Genomic DNA, 26,183 nt, shown 5'->3' on the forward strand with positions numbered 1-26,183 from the left:
TCAGAGAAAAAAAAACCCTTAGCAAATGGAATATACAGACAAAAAATCTAATTTCCTGGTTAGTGCACTTTTTGAAAACGGTAATTATAAAAGTTTTTGAAGGAAAGTAAAAGTTTATAGGAAAAGAAAATACTCAGCAATGCCCAATAATTAGTGTTGCAGAAATCCTGTTAGATTATGAGGTTCGTGTTGCGTAGATCCAATAAGAAATTAAAAAAAAATTATTTGGAGTTTATTTAAAACTATCCAGAGATGAAGAAGAAATTACATATTCTTGTAGATGAGTCTTATTCGTAGAAAAGTGCTGCAATAACATCCCAGGACTCCATTCACGCTTCACGTCCACAAAATGTCCAGCAGCAATATATTACACATGAAAAATGCTGCTGTTGATTTTTCAAGAATCCCACTATGAATTAAACCCATTTTAAAGAAATATTAGATTAGAAATTAAATATAACTTTTACTTGAATGTATAATTTTTAATGATTCAGAAGAATCATAGTTTAGAAAAGGGATATATTGAAATACAACTTCACTATAAATAAAGAAAAATATATTTATGATACATGTAGTATAAATACTAAAGATAAATCCACATATAAATATTAACATTTATAGTAAAATTAATAAAGTGCTAATAAAATATTATGAATGAATAATGAATCCGAAGATTCTATTGTTTTTCACGAATTTTCCTAGAAAGACATCGAGTACTTTGCTAACCTTGTAAGTAAAAGTGAGTTTGTGTGGTACGAAGTCTATTCGAACTTGGAACACCCAGGTCAAGCCAATAAATTACCAAGCGAAATGAAAGGAATGTTTAGTGATCGAAATATTGATACATTTGATGCTTAAATCATATGAAATAATATAATAGATAATAAATTTTCTGATTAATTCAAGACAATGTTATACAAACTATTTAATCATCAAAAAGAAGAACAATAACGGATAAGAGAAAGAAGGAAATTGAACAGGAAGGAAATGATTAAATACGAAAGTAAACCCTTGCTTCGATTGGAATTGTATTAATATATTGTTATAGATATTTTCGAATCAATATCATAAAAAATGATAAATGGACTATTGTTTTATAGGGATTAGAACTATCAGAATTTTTTAAAATTAATTTTAATTAAATGCGAAACTTAGTTTTACGAGAAATAATAAGTAAATACATTTACGATTGCGTAGTTTTTGTATAATTTATATCAATGAGATTTAATGATAGTAAAAATAAAATTAATAAAAGTAGAAACTTAATATCGATAAGAGTTATAGTTTTTATTCTATTGACTCGATCTGACTTTTCGATAATAACGATTGACATATAAATCGGCTGGCGGTAGATACGAAAATAAACATTTATTTTCAAAATTAAATTTTAAGCGTTTAATAAATATTAAATGACGTAATTTTATTTGGATTTTCTTTTTATAGTAAATATGGATGAGATGAAAAGATAGAATGGTAGTCATATAAATAAGGCAGATAGCCATTAGTCGCGTGCTCTCGTGTAATGAATAAATGCGTAAATATAGGATTGATGTGAAATTTTTAAAGATAAACTAAAATGACCGAAAAATGGGCTGAAATGACTTAAATAAATAAAAAGTAAATGACTTAGAATGAATGAAGTTAAGGATGAATTGAGTGACCTTAAGAATGACTTGAATGCTTAAAAAATTACTGGAATCCTTCAAAAACAACTTGAATGATCTGGAGCACGACTTAAATGGCTTTGAGACTGGGTGGTTGTAAAGTGGGTTATCATTTTACATTAAATCAACACAGAAAAGTGATCCCCCACTTTATATCACAAAGTTACAAAGATAAGTACAGCATATAGTTAGAACAGATACTACACTTTGATCTGGGCCAAAAGGCTAAGAAAAGTTTAAAAAAAACTAAGAACAGCATGTGTTAACAACAGACCTTTGATCTTAACCAAAAAGGCCGAGCACAAAAGTGTTACGGACAGAACAACCGACCGACGAAGTGACTTATAGAGTCGCTTACCCGCCACTAAAAATTACTAATATTTAATGACTTAGACGCTGCACTTCCATTTCTTGTTCTCTTTCAGTGGAGGAACAGTCCTGAAACATTTTTTTTTATTTTTGTACGTTTTGTCCACGTTAAAAAACGACACTGGTGTTTAACTCTGTCCCGTGAGGAGGCATTGTAAATAGGTACTATAGAATGTGTGATTTTAACTGGGAGTTTTTTATGTGAATTAACAAGAGTTGTCTCGCGAGTTAAGTGCACTTTTAATTAGAAAAATTTTGAAAATAATGTAGGAAGGACTATATACGCGGCAAAATAATCAAATGGAGAAAAAGATTTGCGGTTAATGAAAAATATTATTTATATGTTCACGTTCAGATATGTTTCTCATAGATCGAATATGAATACGTTATATAAGACGAAAAGAGATATGATGAACACAATGTACAATTAAGTTTTATATAAAAAATACAACGAACTTAAATATCGTTCATCTGTTAATTTTCAATGAAAAAAACTATCTAAATGAAATGAATATTGGATGCATTTTACTTTTCCAGACCCATTGTGGATTATTATACTGTGATGAGGCCTTGTTTTTTTTTCTTGAAAAAAACATTATCTATACTTCGATAAATTTGTTTTTTGTTTTAATTTTTGTATGTATTTATTATTTATTATTTTTGTTTTAATTTTTTGTATATATTTATATCCCCGATAAATCCGACAAGCAGCAAAATCACACCCCTCCACAGTAGAAACCCCTAAATGTAAAAAAGCCTTCTACTCTAATAGTTGCTTTCATAGAACTCCTAGACTTTGGAATTCCCTTCCGGGTCCCTGTTTTCCTGACTTTACTGACATGCAGAAGTTCAAGTTTAATGTAAACAAACATTTTGCTGCTCAGCTCCCCGCATAGTACATTTAGAAATTATGTCCTAAATAGTAACCTCCTACATCAAATTGGATCTATGCTTCATTTGGGGTAAAAATACAATAAAAAAGGGTTGTCGAATTGCATTCATCTGCAAAAGATCGAGCTAATTTGCATATTCTTTTAAACATTTATTTGAATTAATGATCATCATTAGTTAACTATTACGTATAATTATATTCATGCAGATATTCTACAGGATCTATACTTGCGTAATATTTGCGTAAAAAGCTTATAGTAAATACAACCTCTTTCTCTATATATTTATGTATGCGTATATATATTATTAAAAAACGTTGCCTACCAAACTCCTCTATCAGTATTTTTAACTACATACATGAAACGTAATATATAGGGTATTCGAACCCACTTGAAATTTTATGTTTGAGGTTTACGCGGGGAAAATCTGTACAAAAGTTTGAAAATTTAAAAAAATGGAATTTGTCAATTGAAGGTCGAACGACGGCATTACGAATATGCATGCGTAACATAATAGCTATCCGTTCATGTTTTAATTGCAGCAACATGTTTTCATTAAAAGTCAATCGTCAGCTGAGCGTTTTTATCTCGATTGTGGCACACGAATTATTTTTTTTTTTAACTGGGTCGAACATAAGTGATCTAATTAATGTAGTTTCAGAATATACCTGGTTATTATGGTTTATCTCCAATATCCGTATAGGAGTTTTTGTATGGACACCAGGCACGAACACAAACTCCATGATTATATAATCTTTAGACAGAACAGATTCTACTCTTAGATCCTTGCCAGAAGACGACGAATATATATCATAGTTTCACATACGACCCGAAAGCAACATCATTTTATTTATTTATCCATTTTTTACCTTGTGTGTCCGGTGATCGAGAGATCCTATTTACAAAAAGAGAATGATAGAACGTGGTGACATTCTAGGAATATAAAATGAATTTATCTATATACTAATACTATTTTCGTAGTGTGCCGTCACCTTCTTCCTCCTTTATAATAAATAAGGTTTCTTAATTCAGTAAATTATAATATGAAATCCGTTACACGCGTACGTACATAGATTAAAGGCACTACGGTATTAATATATAGATCATACTTTCCGCAACGACAATTATTATTAGCGTTATCACTACTCTTATTTCCTCATCAGTGTTACAGTTTCAAATATTTTAGGTATGGTAATTGACTATTTATATTGATATACGAATCATATTAGTCTTTCATATCCCCTGGTAACTATACAAGAAGCGGTCTAAAAACGGTAAGATAATATCTTAGAATCTTAAAATTTGGAATATAAACTTTTTTTCATTTGTATATGCTCTGTAGTTATATTCAACATATATCGAGCTTATTGAATATAATTGAATAAACATATTTTCCGATATATATATATATTTATATTTATATATATATATATATACATATATATATATATATATATATCCCATCGTATTGTTCAGCGCTTTAAAGTTAAAATAGAAAGTCGGTCACCTAAGATCGCAGGCATAGATCATGATACTTATTATATCATTAGATCACTGTGGCTGGATGTTACGACATTTAAAGAAATCAATGTTAATATTTCAACGATATTTTTCGGGCTTGAGATTGGCCCTGAGGTTTCTTTCTTTGCTAATGGAGTCGTGGTCGGGTTATTATCCTCCGACCGGTAGTAATCGTGTCACACTGCACTGATTATTCCCGAGAGGATGAAACACTAGTGTCTGTAAGTATTAAAAAAAATTATTATTCTAACATATATATACTAGCATTTCAGCCTGGCGTTGCCCGAGTGTTTGGAGGTATGCATGGAGCAAAAAAAAGAAAAAGTGGTAGTATGAACGCAGGCTCGAACCTGTACCGCGAAGGAGGAAAAGATTGGGGAAAAATTACGTCTTCGCTGTTACGACCACCGCCAAACCGGGAGTGACGTAGGTTTTAATTAAGGCTAGACAATCGAAAAGAGGGGATGACTTTCGAAAATATCGGCGAAAAAAGCGACCCCTCCCTGTTGAGAAGTGCCCAGTTGAGAGTGAAGATATTAATGTTTTTGGCCAATTTTTCGGTATTTGTCGTCAGAAGCGTAGTTTCAAAACGAAACTGATCTTGTAAAAATCCGTCGCTTCTATCGAAAGTTTTAGTCAAACTTGCAAACATAAATACATACATGTATTTATATATTTATAGCTCGAAATCTTCGACCCAAACCGATTAAAAAGCTTGCCATATCTCTGAATACCCTTTATGTAAAATTCCAAATGTTTAGACCAGAAATTGTCTGAGTAATTTCGTAGAGGTCAAATGTTTTTAAACTTTTACCCCTATTATGACCCTTAAAATTTACTGTTTTGGGATCAAATCAAGTTATTAAGTTAGATCCATGTCCAAGGAACCTATATCTAAAATTTCAAGTGTTTATATCCAAAATTGGCGGAGGAGTTTGGTAGCGTTCTCAAAGGTTAAATCGTTGAACTTTGACCCCTTAAAAGACAAATTTATGGCCGAAAACCGATCGCAAAGTTTTTCCCAAACTCCTCCGCCAATTTTGGGTATGAATAATTGAAATTTTAAATATAGGTTCCTTGGACATGGATCTAACTTAATAACTTGATTTGAGCAAAAAAATAAATGTTAAGGGGTAATAATAGGGTTAAATTTTTTAAAATTTACCGTTTTTTTTTTTTTTTTTTTTTTTTTTTTGCTAAACATACACGTCCAAACACTCGAGCAACGCCGGGCTGAAATAAATGCTAGTACATATATATATATATATATATATATATATATATATATATATATATATATATATATATATATATATATATATATATATATATATATATAAAGAGAGAAAGAGAGAGAGAAAGAGAGAATAATGCTGTATATATATATATATATATATATATATATATATATATATATATATATATATATATATATATATATATATTAGCAGAAGTACCCGTCGTTGACTGGGTTCAAAAACAGCCCACAGAAAATGGAATGTGAATGATGTAAGTCTTATAGGTTATTAAAACAAGGGGATTGTAAAGAGATAGGGTTTGATGCTCAAAAATTTTACCTTAAGCAAAATATGATGAAAGTAAAGATAATTTTCGCGAAAATATATATATTTTTTATCAACTTTGTTTCCATTCGTAGTCAAGAGTGATAAACAAAATGATTTTTTCTTACAAAGAGAAAATGTTATATATATAATAATATAAATATACAAGAAATAAATGTTACCATAGTCAATAAAAGTTACTTTTATAGTGGAAAGGTTCATTGGTTTGTATTTTTAAGTAGTTTGTAAAAAAAAAAATGTTTCTTAATTCACGAACCGGTTTTAAAAAAATCAAAATGGCAGCGACATGAACTGAACTTTTATTGACTATGGTAACATTTATTTCTTGTATATTTATTTTTTCGGGTTGTCGTTTGTTGGCTTTTCTGCTAAACACTCTTACTAAATGATATCGATGAAATATCGAAAAACAAAGAAACAAAAACAGTTTTGAAAAATAATGAAGTTTTACTTACTTTAGTAAAATAATCTGAAACAGCTAAATAAGATATTAAAAAAGTAACCACGTAATTACTTTAGTTTTTTAAAGACAAGAATCCATATAAATATGAATAAGAAGAAAATGGCGCCCTTTTCAAGCAGAGCAGCTTCGATTCAGTTTTAGAGTATTAAACGGTATAGTATTGCGCCGTCTGATTCAGGGCTGTACTATTGTAATGTAAAGAAAGCACAGAAATGGTTGTAATCAACTGAATTCCTCCTAATACGCTGACAAAAAAAGCTTAAACAGATATATAAATAAAAATAAAAAGGTTATGCAAATGTTTTTAAAAGGACACGTAATCACGTGAGCAGGATTTTTTTCCTTCTTTTGACACGATAACAAGTAACGTCCTTATTTTTTAGCATTTTTCTATTCATCTATTTTCGAAAGAGTGTCACGTGCAAGTGGAGAAGGAAAAAACAGAGTTATGCAAAATTTGTGTCGAGAATTCTCTAAAGTTCCGAGTTTTTTTTTGCATTCACTTTAATAAGAACGTGAATTTATGGGGTGAATTTATACACACAATATGATTCAACTCAAAAAAATAAATTAAAACTAACGTGAATTAAGATTAAAGTGAAGGTGTTATTGTGGACCCTCACCCCTTTTAAAAAACCTTGTTAAACTTTGTGACATATTTACATTCTATGGAGGTCAGGCGCGAACGAACACCCAATAATTTTATTATACAATATTTCTTCAAACTGAAACATAATTATCAAAGTATACTTACGCAAATAGATATGAAATGACTTTGTTAAAGTTTGTGCCATATTTCCATGGAGTACAGGCGCGAACGCAGACCCCACAATTTTATTATTGCATCCCTATTTAAGTTGAAACATACTTATCAAAGTATTCTTATGTACATCTATACCAAAAACACTTGTAAACGTTTTTTTTTTGTTTTCATTTTTTATTTCCATACTTTGGGGACCACAATTTTATGAACCACCGTTCTTCCAGATCAAACATACCCATTCCTGTGTCTCGATAATCTTCTATCATCATATGTAATCAGTTTTTTTTTTAAATAGTCAACCATATAGGAGCCTATTCGTGACTAGACACACACACACACACACAGACGTTCATATATATATATATATATATATATATATATATATATATATATATATATATATATATATATATATATATATATATGGGCAATGTTAATTCTTTGTCTGCATACCAGCACCAGCCGTATAGAGCAACAGTTAGGATTGTCGGTTGGGCGATCGGGTTTCGAACCTGGCTTGTCTAGCCGCACTGATGAGCTGCGAAGCAGTAATATATATATATATTTTTTACATTTTTTATTACATTTTCACCCCAAACAAGGCACATTGCCACTTTGATGTAGGGGGCTACTATTAGGGACAGAGGCTACAGGGGTAATAAGTGGGGAGTTGGGCAGCAATATGTCGATTAACGTTACACTTGATCTTCTGCATGTCAGTACAGTTGAGGAAGCAGGAACATGGCAGAGAGTTCCAAAGTCTAGCGGTCTGGGGAAGAAACTACTGGAGTAGATGGCTCTCTTACATCTAGAGATCTCTAATGTGAAGGGGAGGGATTTTACTGCTTGTCGGGTTTGTCGGGGTATTTACGTCGAAGGGATAAAAGTGCTTGCAGCTCGTCGGAACATACGCCGTTAAAGTACTTGTAGAACAGGCAGAGGGATGCTATATTGCATCGATGAGACAGAGGCTGAAGCTTGGATGATAGTTCAGGACCTATTAGGTTGGCGACTCTTTTGAACCTTGTCTAGGAGTGAGAGACTAGTAGCAGATGCACCGGCCCAAATATGACACCAGTACTCCATACATAGACGAATGATGGCCTTATAGAGATACAGGATACTTTCAGGGGTCAGTAGCTTTCTAGCTCGGTAGAGAGAATTTACATTTTTCGCAGCGATCCTGGCAATGCTCTCAATGTAATTGTTTCAACTCATGTTTCCTGTGAACGTTAGGCCGAGGAGTTTAAAAGATGTGCTTTCAGATAACGAGTCTTTGGCCATTGCTATTGGTGGTAGAAAAGGTTTCTTGTAGTTATTGAAGGAAACAAGTTTAGTCAGCATTGAATGTGACCATCCATTTTTGTTCCCATTCCACTACAAATCCGAAGTCATCCTTTAGTGTTTCTGCCATTTATTTAGATATGTGTTCATTTGTTTTCCTGTCGTGTCTGTTATAAAGCGTGGTGTCATCAGCATATATACCCATCTCACAGTCAATGTTGTCAGGGAGGTCATTTATGAATATTAGGAATAATGGAGATCCAAGGATAGACCCCTGAGGCACTCTCACATTTATATCATATTGTTTAGATGTACGACCATCGAGGACAACCTGGACTTTTCTCTTATCTAAGAAGGATTTAATTATGTTAAGTATTCTTTCAGTGATACCATATGATCTGATTTTCATGAGAAGACCTTCATGCCATACCCTGTCGAAAGCCTTAGATATATCTAGAACTACCGCTCTACCCTCCACTGCTTTGTCCAGTGAATGGTATATACGCCCAGTTAGAATGTCTGCTGTGGAACGGGCTTGCCTAAATCCATATTGTTGGTCGGTAAGAAGTTTAGCATCTGTAAGGTGATGGACTAGAGCTTGGTTAATTATGGACTCAAATATTTTGGCAAAAAGTGGGGGGGGGACTAATGGGGCGGTAATTTTCTGGGTCAGTTCTTTCGCCAGAATTCTTGAAAACTGGTACCACAGAAGCAGTTTTCCAGCAGTCAGGAAAGCAAGATTCATTAAGTCATTTGTTGTAAAGTTTGGAGAGGATTGAGCTACTTCAGCGGAGCACTTTTTTAATAGCACAGCCGGGATGAGATCAGGTCCACCTGCTTTTGCAGTGTCATGCTTTTGCAGTGTCAAGATTGCAGTGGCATGCACCTGAGAAGGGGTGATTTTCTGATCCTCAAGTGTGGCGTCTGTCCGCAAAGGAAAGTCTGGGAGAGGGTGGTTAGCAGAGTCTAGTGTGGAGTTGGAAGCAAACCGACTGGCAAGCATGTTAGCCTTCTCGGTTGCTGAGCAAACAACCTCATGATTGTTGGATCGTGGGAGAATTGTTGATTGCCCATTATTTACTACGCTGTTGTAGATTTTCCAGAAGTCACGGGTTCCTAATATCTGAGCTTCGATGCGTTTTTGGGTGGTTTCAGTAAATTATCTCTTAGTTGTCGCTATTTCTTTCTTATAGTTACCTCTAGCTTCTATATATTCTGTCTGTTTGAACTGGATTTATGTCATTTAAATCTGTGGTACGCGTGCTGCCTTTGTGCGATGGCAGCTGCACATGTGAAAGTAAACCATTGGGGAGAGTGGGGCTTACTATAAAATTTCCGCGTAGGGACAGGTGCTTCAATTGCTTTTTTGGACCATTCAGTGGTCGCATTTGCGCACTGTTCAGCAGGAAGTGAAAAGATATTTCGCCATGGGGCGTCTTTGATGAGATCCCTGATGGCTTCCCAGTCGGCCTTTTTATAATATCTCGCTGTTTTGAGCAATGGCTCTTCCATTTTGGCTTTAGAGTTTAGGGTGATTTTAACTATTATCACTACATGATCAGCATTCCCAAGTTGGCTGTGGTCGTTCGTACCACAATCATCAGGAACTGTGGTCATAAACAGAACTAAAAGTGATGCGTGTTGCTCTTGCTAGTCAGGGAAACGGGTTGGAAACGTAACCGTCTCTGATAGGGAATGAAATATAGAGAAGCTATGTGTTGTGGTACCAGCTGCGTCCGTGTAATTAGAGAATTCAAGCCAGTTATTGTAATGGACATTGAAGTCACCAAATACATAAACTTGTGCGCTAGTATTGAGGGAGAGTGCTGTATCTATGCTGTCAGAGACTTTCTTTATTAGGGTACAGTCTTGGGTCGAGGGAGAGCGGTAGAGAAAATAATAGTAACTAATATTATGTAGCATGTTAAGTCTACACCACATAAAGGCTTGATCGTCCGATTCTAGTTTTCTTTCTCTAGTCGGGGAGGATCTTTGGAATATAGACTCCAAGCCCGTGCATATGTCTGTCAGAGTCCTTACGGCAGAGTGGGAGATATCCGGGCATGTTAAAGTAGTTAGAGGGGATGGAGGAGTGTCGGTTAGTCTCACTTAGTGCTAAGATATCCGGGGTGTTTGTTAGGAGAAATGCTTCAACATCATTTAAATTAGTTCTAAGCCTAAGGATGTTAGTAAATGCAAGCCTCAAGGGAGGAGGCAATTTTATTTTCTTTGAATTTTGTCCTGGTTTAAGCGTAATTTTAGATATGTTGATGACTATATATATATATATATATATATATATATATATATATATATATATATACTAGACCACCCGTAACCCGTTGGGTCAGTAGGTTATATTAGCTATGGAATTCATGTATGAGCGTGACACTTGTGGCATGAAGAAAATAGTTTTTTTTTACATAACAGAAGCATTTCTATGAAAGTATATTAAAATGAAAAAAGAATATAGATAGATTTCTATGAGTCGTTCTGTTTATTATAATTGTTATTTTTTTTTAAATTACAGTCACTGAATTATAAGTGGTTGGTCATACTTATGCACTGAACAGGTATCATAATCCTTATTATAGTTAAATTCAAATTTTGATATATCATCTTTTAAATGAAATTGTTAGTTGAAAGTACAGAATAATAAAAAAAACACTCTCCACATGTTAATAATGGCTTTTTAAATAGAAAATGAAAATAAAATGTAACTTTTTTCATTTAATTTAAGCAAACATTCAGTACCCATTGTGTAAAGGAAAACACTATTTAATGTAATAGAAATGTGTGCATTTACCGATTCAGCTTTCCGTTTGGAAATGTAAGCAGACGACTTTAAAAAACATGGGAAGAAGAAAAAGAAATATTTTTGTAATAACGCCCTCTAGTAAAAAGGTCTGCATTAGTTAAGGGGGATAACTCTATCCAGTTTTACATCGGTTACCTTTTTCTCTCTCTCACACATACACGTAACTATTTCTCGCGTACGTAACGAAAACAGAGGGAGTAGGAGTGTTGAAATCTATGAGAGTGAAAGTGAGAGGTGTTTTCTTTGAAACTGCGACAGACTTCACGAAGTTGAATGTTTTTAGCCGTTAAAAAACAAAAAAAAAACTACGGTTGATTTTATAAAATTATTTATTTATAATTACATGAATTAAAGATTTCTCGCGTACGTAACGAAAACAGAGGGAGTAGGAGTGTTGAAAAAAAACAAAAAACTATTTGATCAAATTAAATGAAATTGTTTGTATTAAAAGCGATATAAAAATTCCGGAATTGGAATAACGGATTGAAGACGTTGCTATTTACGCATGCGCAACCGGATGTTGAAAACCGGAAATCTGATTGCAAACATACAAGACCCATAGACTTTTAGTATTATATAGATATATATATATATGTGCGTGTGGGTGTGTATGTATGCATGTATGCATGTATGTATGTATGTATGTATGTATGATTGAAGCATACATTTGTCGCGCTAAAGTAAACATCACTTACTATTATTTCAAAATTTTTTTGAAAAAATAAATTCAGGTAACTTGATCATGTCGTCGAGCTTAAATCTATTCACTATAGCCCCCTTTAACCTTAATCACTGCCTCGATACTGGTCTGAAACTGAAGGCATGCCTTTTCCACAAGCGCCGGCGGGATCTCGGCGAATACGTGACGATTAGTTTGCTTTGATGTTGTGGGAGGTCATGTTGGTGATTTTTCGACGTGTGATCAAGCGAAGTATTCCAGCGGGTTATGGTCTCGTGAGAAGGTTAACCCTTGAGAGAAGTGTACAAATCGTAGCACTTTTTCTGAAGCTATTCCCGTGTGTCTTTGGACTTGTCGGCTGGCGCCGTTCTGCTGCCACACACAGGGTCTGCAATCGGCCACCTGATTGCACCTGGAGATCACCACACCATTGAGCATATCAAGTTACCGTTTGGTGTTGCTTTCAAGCCGACTTCGAAGATATGGTGTGGCATGATGTGGCTCTCACTTGAAACCACACCAAAAACCATAAACGTGGACGAAAACTTCGTTGAGCCTTGCCTCAAGCGTTAAATTGTCCGGATTTTCATTTTGAGGGTGCTGGCAATAGTCCGATTATCAGAACTTTGATGGTTAGAGAGCATGAGTTGTACAGCGGTGTATCTTCGACTTCGCTCGTTTAACATTGTGTCACTTTCAGATATGTTAGAAGGCGCCTGACGCTCTTGTATTTGTACAGAACTGGTCAACTAGTAGACGGTCTGCCATAAAAAATTGAAAACAGAAATGGAATCATTTCTTCCTTTCTATGGCGACAATTTTGTCGTTCCAACCGGTACATACATACACACACACACACACACACACACACACACATATATATATATATATATATTAGACATTAAGAGGAGATTATAGGTTTATATAAATACCCGTTCACATACACCTTTTTTTTACGATAAAGCTAGAACCCAGAATTAGACAGAATCGAGCAATTGCATCGACAAAGAAATCGAGGTATGGCCAATAGATTGCGCCGTGGCCCATAGAGTAAGGTCGTCAGTATTGCACATTTTATGAGTGCGACGACCTGGGTTCGCGCCTATGTCGGAGCACGTCACGGATGAGATGCAGTACATCGAAAACCACTTTGGGTCTGGCGTTGTCCGTTGTCGATGCAATTGCTCGATTCTGTCTAATTCTGGGTTCTAAAAAAAAGGTGTATGTGAACGGGTATTTATATTTATATATATATATATATATATATATATATATATATATATATATATATAAACGTGTGTGTTTATTGGTTTCTTCAATTTTATAGTACGAGTTATTTTATAAATATATAAATAATCCCTTCATTAGCTAAACTTAGCGTCACCCCGGCTGATGAACTGATCAGATTTTTGTATCTTTAAACACGCGAGTGGAGCTTCCAGTATTTTCTGCGAAACGGAAGGTACTGATGGTTGCTCAAAATAATATTGAGTGTCCATGAATAAAATATACGTCGCAATTAATAATTTTGATAATGCTGACGCATTCGTTAATCCAATATGCAACACATTCCTGACAACGAATAAATAAGGAAATAATGAGGGACTAGGATTATATATATATATATATATATATATATATATTATATATATGTATATATATGTGTGTGTGCGCGCGCGTGTATTACTTAATTTGCAAAGGAGAAACAATTTTAATACTAAATGAGATAATCATTAGGTAGATGACTGCTTGCCCTTCTCCTCTGGCCGCAACCGGGTGATACAATTTCCTGAGAATTTAATTCTCAAAAACATGACCTTTATTTGGATTTTGACCCCGACCGTGCGGACAAAAGTCAACCATCCATCAACCGTTTCTTCGTGAATGATTTCATGTTTTATAATTAAGAAAAGGGAATAAAAAAAAACATGTATGTATCTATGATCTAAAATAAATAGTTGACCTTTATAACGTTTTTCTGGTTTCGAAGTGCTTATTGAACATTGCAGAGGGGATTCATTTTTTTTCTGTTTTACGGCATTTCAACTTTTGTTTGGTTTATACAATAACAAAAAATGCGATATCCATTACTAAGAAGCGGTATTAGTATTCTGAAGCAAAAATTATATATTTAATGCTATATCTATTTCTAATAGGGATTTGGTATTGTATTTATTTTCTTCCCCACTGAGCAAATTAGGCACAAGGCCGTTTTTAATGTGGAGAGAGAGGGGGGGACGGGAAAAGGGGACCAGCTCCAGACAGGTGGGGAATGGGAGCTGGATAGTGATTTTCACACCGGTATGTAGGGACCAGAAGATTGCCGCAAGGGCAATGGTCTTGCAGCATCTGCCGAAACAGATACTACACTTTGATCTTGGCCTGAAGACCACAAAGGTCCCTATCGCTGGGCGAGGGGGTAATAGGGATTTGGTATTTGTCCATGTGAAGTCAAAATAATACATTTACTTCCCTATCTGAAACCGAAATTATATTATCACCATCTTTACTCAGGAGGATTGGTTATCTGTCAGTCTGAAGCTGAAACTATCGCTTCTATTAATGATGGAGATTTCGTATATGTCTGTCTGAAGCTGAAACTATAGATGTACTTTTAGATCTAAAACCTAAATAATACTATCGCTGCTATCACTAAGGAAGATTTGCTACCTTTTTTATCTATTTTAAAAGCAATCCCCTCTTTTCGATTGTCTAGCCTTCTACGTCATTTCCGGTTTGGCGATGGGCGCAACAGCTAACGCATCACTTTTTTAAAAAATTTCTTTTCCTTCTTCGCAGTACGGGTTCGACCTGCCTGCCTACTACCACTTTGTATATATATATATATATATATATATATATATATATATATATATATATATATATATATATATATATATATATATATATATGCGCTTTTTTTTTTGTTTTTCCTCAACTAACATCCTTACACATACCACTTTCTTTTCCGCCTTCGCGTCACGGGTTAGAGCTTACCTGCCTACAGCTTTTTAACTTTGCTTAATACACACCTCCAAACAACCGGGCAACGCCGGGCACCCAGGCTAGTAAATAATATTATTCAAAGGTTAGAGTAAAAGTTTGACGATGATATTAGATCAGCTAAATAAATTAGACCTAATCGGGAATTGCAATTTATTTTTTTCACAAACATTATATAATAAGCGAGCCACCCGTCGTTGTCCGATTCTTAAATACGCATAAATATTATATTTTCATTAATGCACAATTCTTATTTACTATAAGCAGAAATGTCGCAAGTATTAATGTAACATTAAATTCCCTTAAAAAAAACGAATTTAAAAAACGGAAAGAAACTGAGACATATGCACGCGAACTTTATATTTTTTTCTCAACTGTTTTTGTAAGTAAAAAAAAACAAATACGCAAGTTGAGATCGAAACAAAACCCTAGAGACAATGAGTCAAGTACGATAATAATAAGACCAGTTTGGCACGTATTTAAGAGGTGTTTTCAGACCTACTTATTCTTAACATAAGGAATCTGTCAAGTGAACCATTCACACATGCGCATTCGTGAAACGGTTGACATATAGATAAAAGTCTGATGAGCCCACGAACAATTTTTTTTTAAATTTTGACGCCTGAGCAGCACTATTTTCCCGATGAAAATCAATTAAAAAGTTTTCCATGTGTTAGAATGCCCTATATACTAAAATTCAAGTCCTTAGATCAAAAATACGTTGAGTATATAGGTTGAGAAGTTTCCTCACACACATACTCACTTTTATAGATATATAGATTGCGCTCTCGAGATAAGCGCAAAAGACCTTTATAAGGCAGCTCACTAATACTACTAATCGAGTAATTGGTTACCTTTTGAGTTTCATTGAAAATATTTAACACTGTGACAATCCAATAAAAACAGGCAAAATTAAATCCAGGAGTACTAAAGCCGTAGTATTGTAGGTATTCAATGGCCACTTATTCATGTACGGCATAATAACGTTTGCACATCGGTTCTCGCCAGATCACCGAAGTTAAGCAACGTAGAGCCTGGCTAGTACCAGATGGGTGACCATTTTGGAATTCTAGGCGCTGTATGTGCTCTCCGCTCATCTCGGCATTGTTTCCAGTCGTCCTGTACCTCAACTTGCCACTGGTATGCAACGATGTTGACTCAGGAGAGGCGTGGTTGGTAACTGCGCAACTCTTGTCACACAACTTCCACGCGCAGCCACCCTTACAGTGGGTATCCATAGCCTGCCAAGACCGAAGGAAGCCACATTCATATACTGAGCAAAATCAACGCCGTTTGCGTTATGTGATATGACGGGTCTCGATATATTTACGGTCCATAATAATTTTTAAAATATCTGCTGCTAATGATTTAGCTGTCATAATGTTTTTATCACTGGAATTTAGGTGGCAATAAGCCTTGTCAAGGTCCCAGTCCTCTTTGCACTCATCCAGCGGAGGTCTGGCTGGTGCTTTCTCTCTTCAATCTTTCCATCTTCCTTAACCCTCATTATTTGGAGTTCTGCCCGTTTATTGTGACACACACAAACAACACGGGTGGCCGTATCTCACAATTATACATTCTCAGATTTCATGATTTAATCTGATGTTCCTTTATGCTTTACATCTGTAGCTGTTTCTGTGTAGAGTTTGTGTTTAGTTCAAGTGTGGCGTTAGTTTCCCCATTGAAGTGTTTTCCTTAATATTTCTGCAGTTTTCATTATGGAAATTCTTTTTTTTGGGGGGGGGGGGGTAACATTTTGCAGTTCCTGTTTTCTTAATTTGTTGTAGCCGTATTCTTTTTTTGTTTGTTTTATTACTGTTACAATATTTAAGTTACTGGTGTCGGATGGTTTCCGCATTCTAAGATCTTCCTTAAGATTTCAGCCTTTTACATTATTGGTGCCGGTTCTACCTATTCAAATTTTCTCCTGATTCCAATTACTCCTATTCTTTCTTCGAAGTTTTTTGGGATCGTCCCTAGTGCCCCTCTATTATTATTATTATTATTATTATTATTATTATTATTATTATTATTATTATTAATATTATTATTATTATTATTATTATTATTATTATTATTATTATTTATGTATTTATTTATTTATCAATTGATGAGTTAATTATAACACGGTTTCCAGAATAAAAACAAAATGAGATGCTGATCACAAGAGAGAACTTCTTAAAAAGACCGGGTCATTCGAAATGTTGGTTATCGTTTTTTTTTATTTAAGTGCGAAAAGATAAGCATCCCTTTTATTTCTTTATTTCTTTCTTTTTCCCCCATATTCAGCATTGTATCTATAATTGGCGTCCAACGGCGATAAAAATGTTTCTGAAGTTTTTTTCTCAATATACAGAGACTCTAATTAAGAAAAAAATCGTATTTATTTAATGTACATGCATTTTGTAAATAGCGTTTTTTTTTTTAAGTACGCTTTCGTGTGCAATTTTCTCTGTAGATAGCGTGGCTACATAGTTGATTTTCTATAAGAATTCGTAAAGTAATGATTCTTCGCATACTGTCCACAGAGACGTGTTCTTGTAAAGACGTAAGAAAATCATCGAATTGGGTCATATAATCGCTTGGTGTGGCTGTGTTAACTAGTTTGTTTTTTTAACAATGATTGTTTTTCCAGTTGAATACACTTTTAGATTGATTGTCTGGCAAGTTCAAGTGTGAGATCACGAATGGACGGGATATACGCAAGCGGAAACTGTAACAGCAAACAGTAACTGTAACATCGAACGGAAACTGTAACATCAAACGGTAACTGTAACATCAACCGGTAACTGTAACATCAAACGGTAACATCAATAAGTTTTTGCAAAATAATGAATGAAAGTAAAGTCTGAAACGCATGAATATAACAACTTAGAAAAAGTATCATTTAGATTCCCCCACTCTACCCTTTGCCACCGAGTCTATTATGAGTTTACCGCAAAAGAAAATATCAGTTGTTTCAATATTAAAATTACGATAATTGATTTCGTTAATTTCAAGCCTGGCGATATATAACGTTGCTTATCTTTTTTTTTTAGATTAAGATTGGTTCTTCATATTATTTGAAATCTTTGAAATCTTCGGACTACTCAAGATGAGCACGATGGTCTGGCGATATTTTGTTCAGCTGGAAGCAGTTTCTCTTGATCAGTTTGATTTCAGCTTCTCCAGCAGTTCTGGCTGAGACCCACTTAGCATCACTGATGATCAAAGCAGCAGCTATCACGGAAACGACGCGAAGCAATCAATGGTATCATATCTTAGAGCGATAACGCGTTCATCTCACTACGCACTACAAAGGATAATTCAAGTTACCGAGTACAACTTGGAAAAAACAATGTCGAAAAGTAGTAAAAATGGTTGCGCTAATGCATTTTTGAAGAGTTACGTTGTCGTGGAATCGGAAAAGGGGGAAAGGGGGAAGTAGGAACACGACAACTTGGCGAGAATAAGAAGAACATTTATATCAAGCAAGGGTTAGTGGTACCGAAAAGGTTAGTAAGTCCGTGGGGAGTCGTCTCTGTACGACATACGGATAGCTCTCATTGAGCGGTCTAGACTTGCTGATTATATGCCTAATCGACAAGTCCATCCTGGCGGTTTTAAGAGTGTATATGTCCCCACAACATAAGTAATTGCACAATCCAAACTCTAAAATGTCTTCTAATAAAATAAGAAATCCCGAAAGTAATATTTTCCAAATATTCCCCAAACAAAAATGGTGAGATAGAAATGATGTATAAAAAAGAACCAGGATTATCGCCAACCAACTGTAAAAGTAGATGAAAACAAAATCGTTACGTTGTGCGTATGAATACGTTCTATGACGACGTACACGTTGAATAGTTGAGTTTTACATTTTTATCTGTATATTCGTCTACGTGTAATTGCGTGTATGTATATACGTCGTATCATTTAGTTGATCGTCTTGTGTGTATATTTTAACATTTATGCAACAGTTCTAACAGGAAACGATTGACATGGACGTATCGAAACAGTTGTAGACAAACAGTTCTTTTTAACAGATGTAAATAACACAATACATACCTGCATTATTGACGAACATTTATTTTCATGATTTGGCCGGCATCTTCAGAGATTACACGATTTTACATCTTGGCTGCTTGAAATGACGCCGCTCCCCGCGTCATTTTCAGTCGTCCGTTCTCTCTGATATCCAGCTAACGACTCCTAGAATCTCTCCAAATCTACATTTCATCACGTGTCTCATTACGTGTCACAGACCAACAGCTGATGCCCTCAGTCTATTTACTTGTTTTTGCAAACTAAAAATAATGCTTACATCTATTTTCTAGTTTCACATTCCTTTTGCGATATTATTATATTATATATGTCAATCATTTTTCCCAATTAAATTGTTTATTTTTCTAATTATTATAATCGATCCAGCGGCCCGCCGTCGCTCGAATTAATAACTTAATAATAAGATTAGTAATAATGATAATAATAATAATAATAATAATAATAATGTTTTGACCATTGGTCCTGCTTGCCACAGTAAACACAGATACTACGCTATGATTACAGCCCAAAGTGTCACAATATACAAAATTATGTTTCGGTGTATGACTATAAAAGTGAATTCTTTTAAATACAATGTGCGAAAGCATGTGCGATACTCTGTCTTCATCATTCGATAAGAAGGGGTGATAACATCATAATAATCGTTAAAACAACGAAAAAAAAAACAAAAGCAGTTGCAACAACAACAACAACAACATCAACAACAACAACAACAACAACAACAACAACAATAATAATAATAATAATAATAATAATAATAATAATAATTGGAGATATCGAAAGTCAAGATAACACCAATAATAGTAGGAGCACCAGGAACAATCCTTAAACACATCGAAGAAAAATGAGAGATTAAAGGGGGGGGCTGAGAAGGTACAAGGGATAGCAATAATAAAAACTGCTGAAATATAAAGGAAAACCCTTGAATGCAGAAACTAATACACATGAGCTACAAGCACTAACCGGACTCATATCAACTGCAATAGAAGTAAAACATGGAGTAAAGAAAACTGAAACCGTATAATTGTAAGTTAACCCCATCCTCAATAATTGTAATGTCGGCATAAACTGACATCACACAAAGTAGTCGTGAAGGGTCAAGATGGATGGAAAACCGAGTAGAGAAAGCACTAACCAGACCTCCACTGGATAACTGAAGAGAGCTGTATCTTTGGGGAGACTTTTTGCCACCCAAATCACATTGATAATGAATGATTGTTGCGATAACGCAAATTAATTTGCAAAGGTTAGCGAAAGGAGTGGAGAGTGCTGGAAATCTGTGGATAACCGTTGCCCAGGGAATATAACAGTTTGTTGATAGAGAGAAACATTTGCTGATTGCTTGTGTAAAAACTCCTAGTGAGTAATAATAATATTATTAATAATAATAATAATAATAAGAAGAAGAAGAAGAAGAATTTCAATAGGAATTCAATAAGAATTTCAATAATAATAAAAACAGAAAAAATATTAAGAAAACCCCTTGAATATTGACATTAACACCACACATAAACTACACACAAACTGGACACAGAAACAGCTACATATGCAAAACACAAAGTAACATCACATGAAATCGTGAAAACTGAAACTGTATAAATGAAAAACCGTCCCAACTTTTTTTTTTCTTGTGAATGTCACCATAAACAGGCACCACACTAAATAATGAGGGTCACGGAGGAGGGGAAGACCAAGGATAGAAAGCATTAGCCAGACCTCCGCTGGAGATGTGCAAAGAGGGCTGGGACATGGAGGGGGGCTTACTCCCACCCAAATTCCAATGAAGACTAATCGTCGCCACCAACGAGAAATCAATGGTAAGCGGTTGTTGCGATAATACAAATTCTTTTGCAAAGGTTATCGAAAGAGGTGGAGAGTATTTGAAATCTGGGAAGATTTGTTGTCACTCAGGTTTTAGGGAACACTACAGGTTGTTCTCAAAATCAATCTTTGATGATGGCTTTTGTGACCATTACTAGTGATAATAATAATAATAATAATAATAATAATAATAATAATAATAATAATAATAATAATAATAATACATATAATTGTATCATCAATGAGATTTACGCTTTTACGTTATTCAAAGTAAATCTATAAATATTAGCATAAAAAAAACAGATATTTTCTAAATAATAAAACGCAAAACTATACTGCGATAATTTTCTTTAATACACTTGATCAGTCATAAAGAAAGTATCCAATAATTGGTGTGTGCCTGATTTAATAATGTATTTTGCTTTGGATACCAATCGGAATACGATGAGTTATAATTGATATCTGGCGCTGTTGGCTTGCAGAAACCATAAAAACCTAATAAAGAAACACAATATCTGTATTTTGTATATTATAGCTATGGCCGAAGAAATAGAGTGCGTTTAGCGCGAGTAAAAAAAAAACTATTTTAACGGATTAATGCAGTCATGATTGCATTCCAGGGCCAAAAGCAGCTGCGTGTGATTACACGGTCATTTAACGTTTAAACGGGGGAGAGAGCGAAACAGAGATAGAACAGAGTAAGAGAGAGAGAGAGAGAGATCGAAAGGGAGTAACAGGGAGTGTATGGAGTAATAGGGAGTGGAGAGAGAGAGAGAGAGAGAGAGAGAGAGAGAGACATTATACGAAAAGGCGGCATCGTTTTACCCCCTTTGTTGGCGACCCAGCCATTTGATACGCTCTGTACGCTTGGCGATCTTTATGTTCATATATATTTTAGGTCGTCGCCTTCCCGTGTCGAGTTGATTTGGTTTATTAAATGCCAAGTGTGAAAAGACCCGAGCAACTCCTCCTTTTCTTTTGGAAATTCAAAATTATTAGCATTGTCCTTAGTTTGTGTGTGTTCGAGTGTGTATAAAACGGACACAATATTTCACGCATGACAACGTTTTATTAAATTAAATTAATAAAAAGAAACTCTCGTAAATAAATACTAAAAATATAAATAAATAGTTGAAGCACACCTAGCATGGTTGTTGTTCAAATATAAGTTCTTACAATGTTTCGCTTTATCACGGCTCGTCAGTGTGGAAAGAAACGTGCTGGTACTTCAAGCTTTTATTAGTAAGTGTTCTATTTTTTACGAACATCTACGTGATTACAAGAACTCTTCCTAGCCAGAGAGCTTAATTCATTATAAGCGTAGGGATCGAATTTATTTAGTTCATACACGGACACGGCACAATACTATGGCTAGGAACTAGCTAGTGCTTCCAACTGTGATTAGAAAACAAATCGCATTTTTGATCATTTGAGCGTCGTATCCACTGAGCTACCGGCCAGAGCAACGTAATGGGGATATCTATAAGTACTTAACATGATTGCTTAAGGTTTTATTCTTTATAAAATAAATATGGTATAAGCCAATTATCCCTCTTACAAGAGAGCTTAAGTCACGATCTGTAGGAAGCAACATCATTTTATTCATCCATGCACAGTTGTTTGCTTGTATATGACTAAAGTCACAGACACATCCAACTACAATTTAAAACCTGATAGCATTTTTAGCATTCGTGAGATAAAAAGAGAAATCGATGCGCATATATATATATATATATATATATATATATATATATATATATATATATATATATATATATATATATATATATATATATATATATATAATAGCAAAAGTATCCGTCGTTGACTGGGTTCAAAAACAGCCTACAGAAAATGGGCTCTGATTTATGAAAGTATGATAGGTTATGAAAAGGAAGGGTTGTAAATTTGGGTTGAATTTGGGGGTATCAAAACCAAAGCAAAAAATGATGAAAGTAAAAATAAAATAGATAAACCCCATAATTTGTTATACCATACCTGTTCACACTGAAACACTTATCACAATATTCTGTGGATCTATATTAAAAAACCTTGTTAAACTTTGTGATATATTTCCATTCTATTGAGGTCAGGTGCGAACGAACGCCCCATAATTTTATCATACCTTATTTCTTCAAACTAAAATATAATTATAAAAGTATACTTACGCAGATAGATATGAAAAGTCTTTATTAAAGTCTGTGCATATTTCCATTCTATGGAGGGCAGGCGAGAACGCAGACCCCACAATTTTATTATACCATCCCTATTTAAGTTAAAACATACTTATCAAAGTATTCTTCTGTACATCTATATCAAAAACAATTGTAAACGTTTTTTTTTTTAATTTTTAAATTTTATATTTCTATACTTTGTGGACCAGGCGCGAACGCAGATCCCACACTTTTAATGAACCACCGTTCTGCCAGATCAAACATACCCATTTCTCTGTCTCGATACATCTTCTATCATTATATGCAATCAGTTTTTTTAAATAGTCAACCTTATAGGAGCCTATTCGTGACCAGACAGGCACACACACACACGCGCGTGCGCGCGCAGACATTCAGCTTTATATTATAATATATATATATATATATATATATATATATATATATATATATATATATATACTAGCATGAGTATCCGGCATTGCCCGGGTTGACATGAAGTTCCGTTTGAACACATAAGGATATTGTGACGTGCCCCTTCTGAGGTTATTTTCTTTCTTTATAAATTAACTCAAAAAAAAAGGAATGTTTTATCCCAGATCGCATGGAAGTTCGCTGTAGAGGGGTATTCGCCAGCTCGTATTTCATCGACTTCCTCCACCAAAAAAAAAGAGCATCCAACCGGGAATTACAATTATCGTCTCTCTTCTCTGGTTTAAATACGGTCTATAGTCTTGTGCGTTGTATAAAATATATTTTAGATAGAGGATAGGTTTTTCTTAGCCATCAGCTAATCAGCGTTGGGTTAGAAAAGTCTAGGCATATATTTTGGAGTTGGAGAGATAATTAATTCAACATGTATATATATATATATATATATATATATATATATATATATTTCATTTTTGTTTAATTTTCTTTGTTTTGTTTTCATGAACAGAATCAAAGAACGAACAGGTAATATATACAAATTTCGAAAAAAAAAACAATAATATTTCAGTTCATAAGGCTTATTTCTTTTTTTTTCTTGAACTCTCAACAACGAATCAAAACGGATTCACAACAAAAAAATATGGTTTATAGGGTTATTCCCTTTTTACCATTGATTTTGCTTTTTATGTCTCTTAATGGTTGATTCGCTATTTGTTTATAGTGTTTTGTTTTCTTTCTTTCTTTCATACGATGACCTTTTCTTTTTGTTAAGCACGAACGAAATCTGAATTTTCGTAGTTTTAGTAGTCCTCTTAAAGAGGTCCGATATTTCCTTTATTATTTACAAATGGAAAGAGTGAAAGATGAACCAACCTTTGTTTTACGCTGAAGGAAAACGACGATATACAATTCCTGTATTTCTCGTGATGTTCATTTTATCAGCGGAGTTCAGACGTCTTTCTTCTTCTTTTTTTCTGCAACTAATTAGGCGTTTAAAATTCTTAACGGCTAGCCTTTTCCGAAAGAGACGCTGGATACGTTTTTTTTCTGAATTTTAAATATATCAGCGTTTTCTTTCCTTCTTTTTTATTTCACTCTTTGATATTGCCGTTGTTGCTATGGTAACGGCTTACTTGTCTCACGTTTTTGGATTTTTAATCATTAAATTTATTTGTTTTTTTTTTCTTAATACGATATTGATATACTTCAACTATCGTCACAATATCAATCATTTTCGCCATGGGCAACATCGATACCTACACAACAATTTCAAAAAAATAAAAGAACGGATAAAAACATGTAAATGTAATCCCCCCAAAAAAGAAGTACGTGATATCTTCTCCACTAGATGTTTCGACAAACTATTCTCCGGATATTGAGCAGTTTTTCTTGCCAGTTCGTTGAAAAGAACTTCGCCTTCCCCTAAAAAATAAGTAAATAAAAATAAATCAAAACACCTTTTATTTCAATAAAAATAGTAGCGATTGCCCGAACGACCGCAAAAAATGTTAAGTAGGAAGGCTCGAACCTGAAACGTGACTAAGAGGAAAAGGTAATTTCGAATTTATTTTGCTCACTGTTAGCAGACAATTTTTTACTTTATGAACCTTAAGAAATAACTTTATAAACATTAACGCCTGCGTAATATGCATTTGCTTTTTTATTGTTTTTCACTGGCTTTTTTTCCATAAATAAAGGAAATTTTCGATTTGTTTTTGGGGAGGGGGGCTTTTTCAATTTTCTTTGTTGGAGTGTGAGGCTTCTTTGTTTCTAAGAGTGTGGCTTAAGTTTGAATTCGAAGCGGTCAAAGTTTATGTATAGCCGTTTCAATAATAACAAAAACAAACAAATGAAATCTTTCAGTTTATTCGTAATTTTTTTTATTTGAAAAAAGACCCAAAAATTTTCTGTCTACACGGAATTATTTTTTCAAACTAGAAACTTATTGAGATTACCAAATTATTTTATTTGGTGAAAAATTTGTTTTTTTTTTATGTTCAGAAGTTTCCAGAGGGAAATAACTCTACGCCTTAAAAAAAAGTCGATGTCGGAAATAATTCCAAATAAATTCAATTAAATATATTATCAATTATTAATTAAATTGTTATTTAAAGTTTATTAAATAGCAATTTTAAATAGAACACTTTAAACAATTAGCTCGCTAGAAACATTAACTAACATACTGCTATTTAGTAAAATCGAATTTGCTTAATGTAATATGCAAATGAGGTGGCGTCTTAATTAATTGTATAATTTGCAAGAATCATATTATATATTGAAATAAATAAAAGAGTAAAGTATATATTAATCAAATAGTGAACAGATAAACAAACAGACAGCAATACGAATTTATGTATATATATATATATATATATATATATATATATATATATATATTAGTAACGGGACGATTCCAACATTTGTCTTAATTCCGATACAACTACCGATTTCGTGCTACAATTACTGATCCCGATTCTTTATAAATCTCTAAATATTTACCTATGAAGTTGTTATTTCTTTCCGATTACAGTAAAAACACATGTTAAATGTGCAGATCTTTTCTTAAACGTAAAAATAGACACACGGGGATGTAATCTGAAGATGCAAGTTTTATTGGTAGTTTAAAATAAATAAATATTTATTATTGATTACTATTACAAATAGTGAATCATTTTGTT

At 33.9% G+C, this 26,183-nt stretch overlaps 1 long non-coding RNA gene and 1 pseudogene across 1 annotated transcript in view; one reads left to right on the plus strand and one right to left on the minus strand.

Annotated features, from left to right (window-relative positions):
• The window catches only part of LOC145288244 (uncharacterized), a 107,221-nt gene that overhangs the window by 73,593 nt on the left and 7,445 nt on the right, over positions 1-26,183 (plus strand). The window lies entirely within an intron of this gene.
• LOC145288436 (U2 spliceosomal RNA) lies at positions 1,765-1,901 on the minus strand (annotated as a pseudogene).

Source organism: Euprymna scolopes, chromosome 11, assembly GCF_053919585.1.
Source record: "Euprymna scolopes isolate OS-2025 chromosome 11, ASM5391958v1, whole genome shotgun sequence".
Lineage (NCBI taxonomy): Eukaryota > Metazoa > Mollusca > Cephalopoda > Sepiida > Sepiolidae > Euprymna > Euprymna scolopes.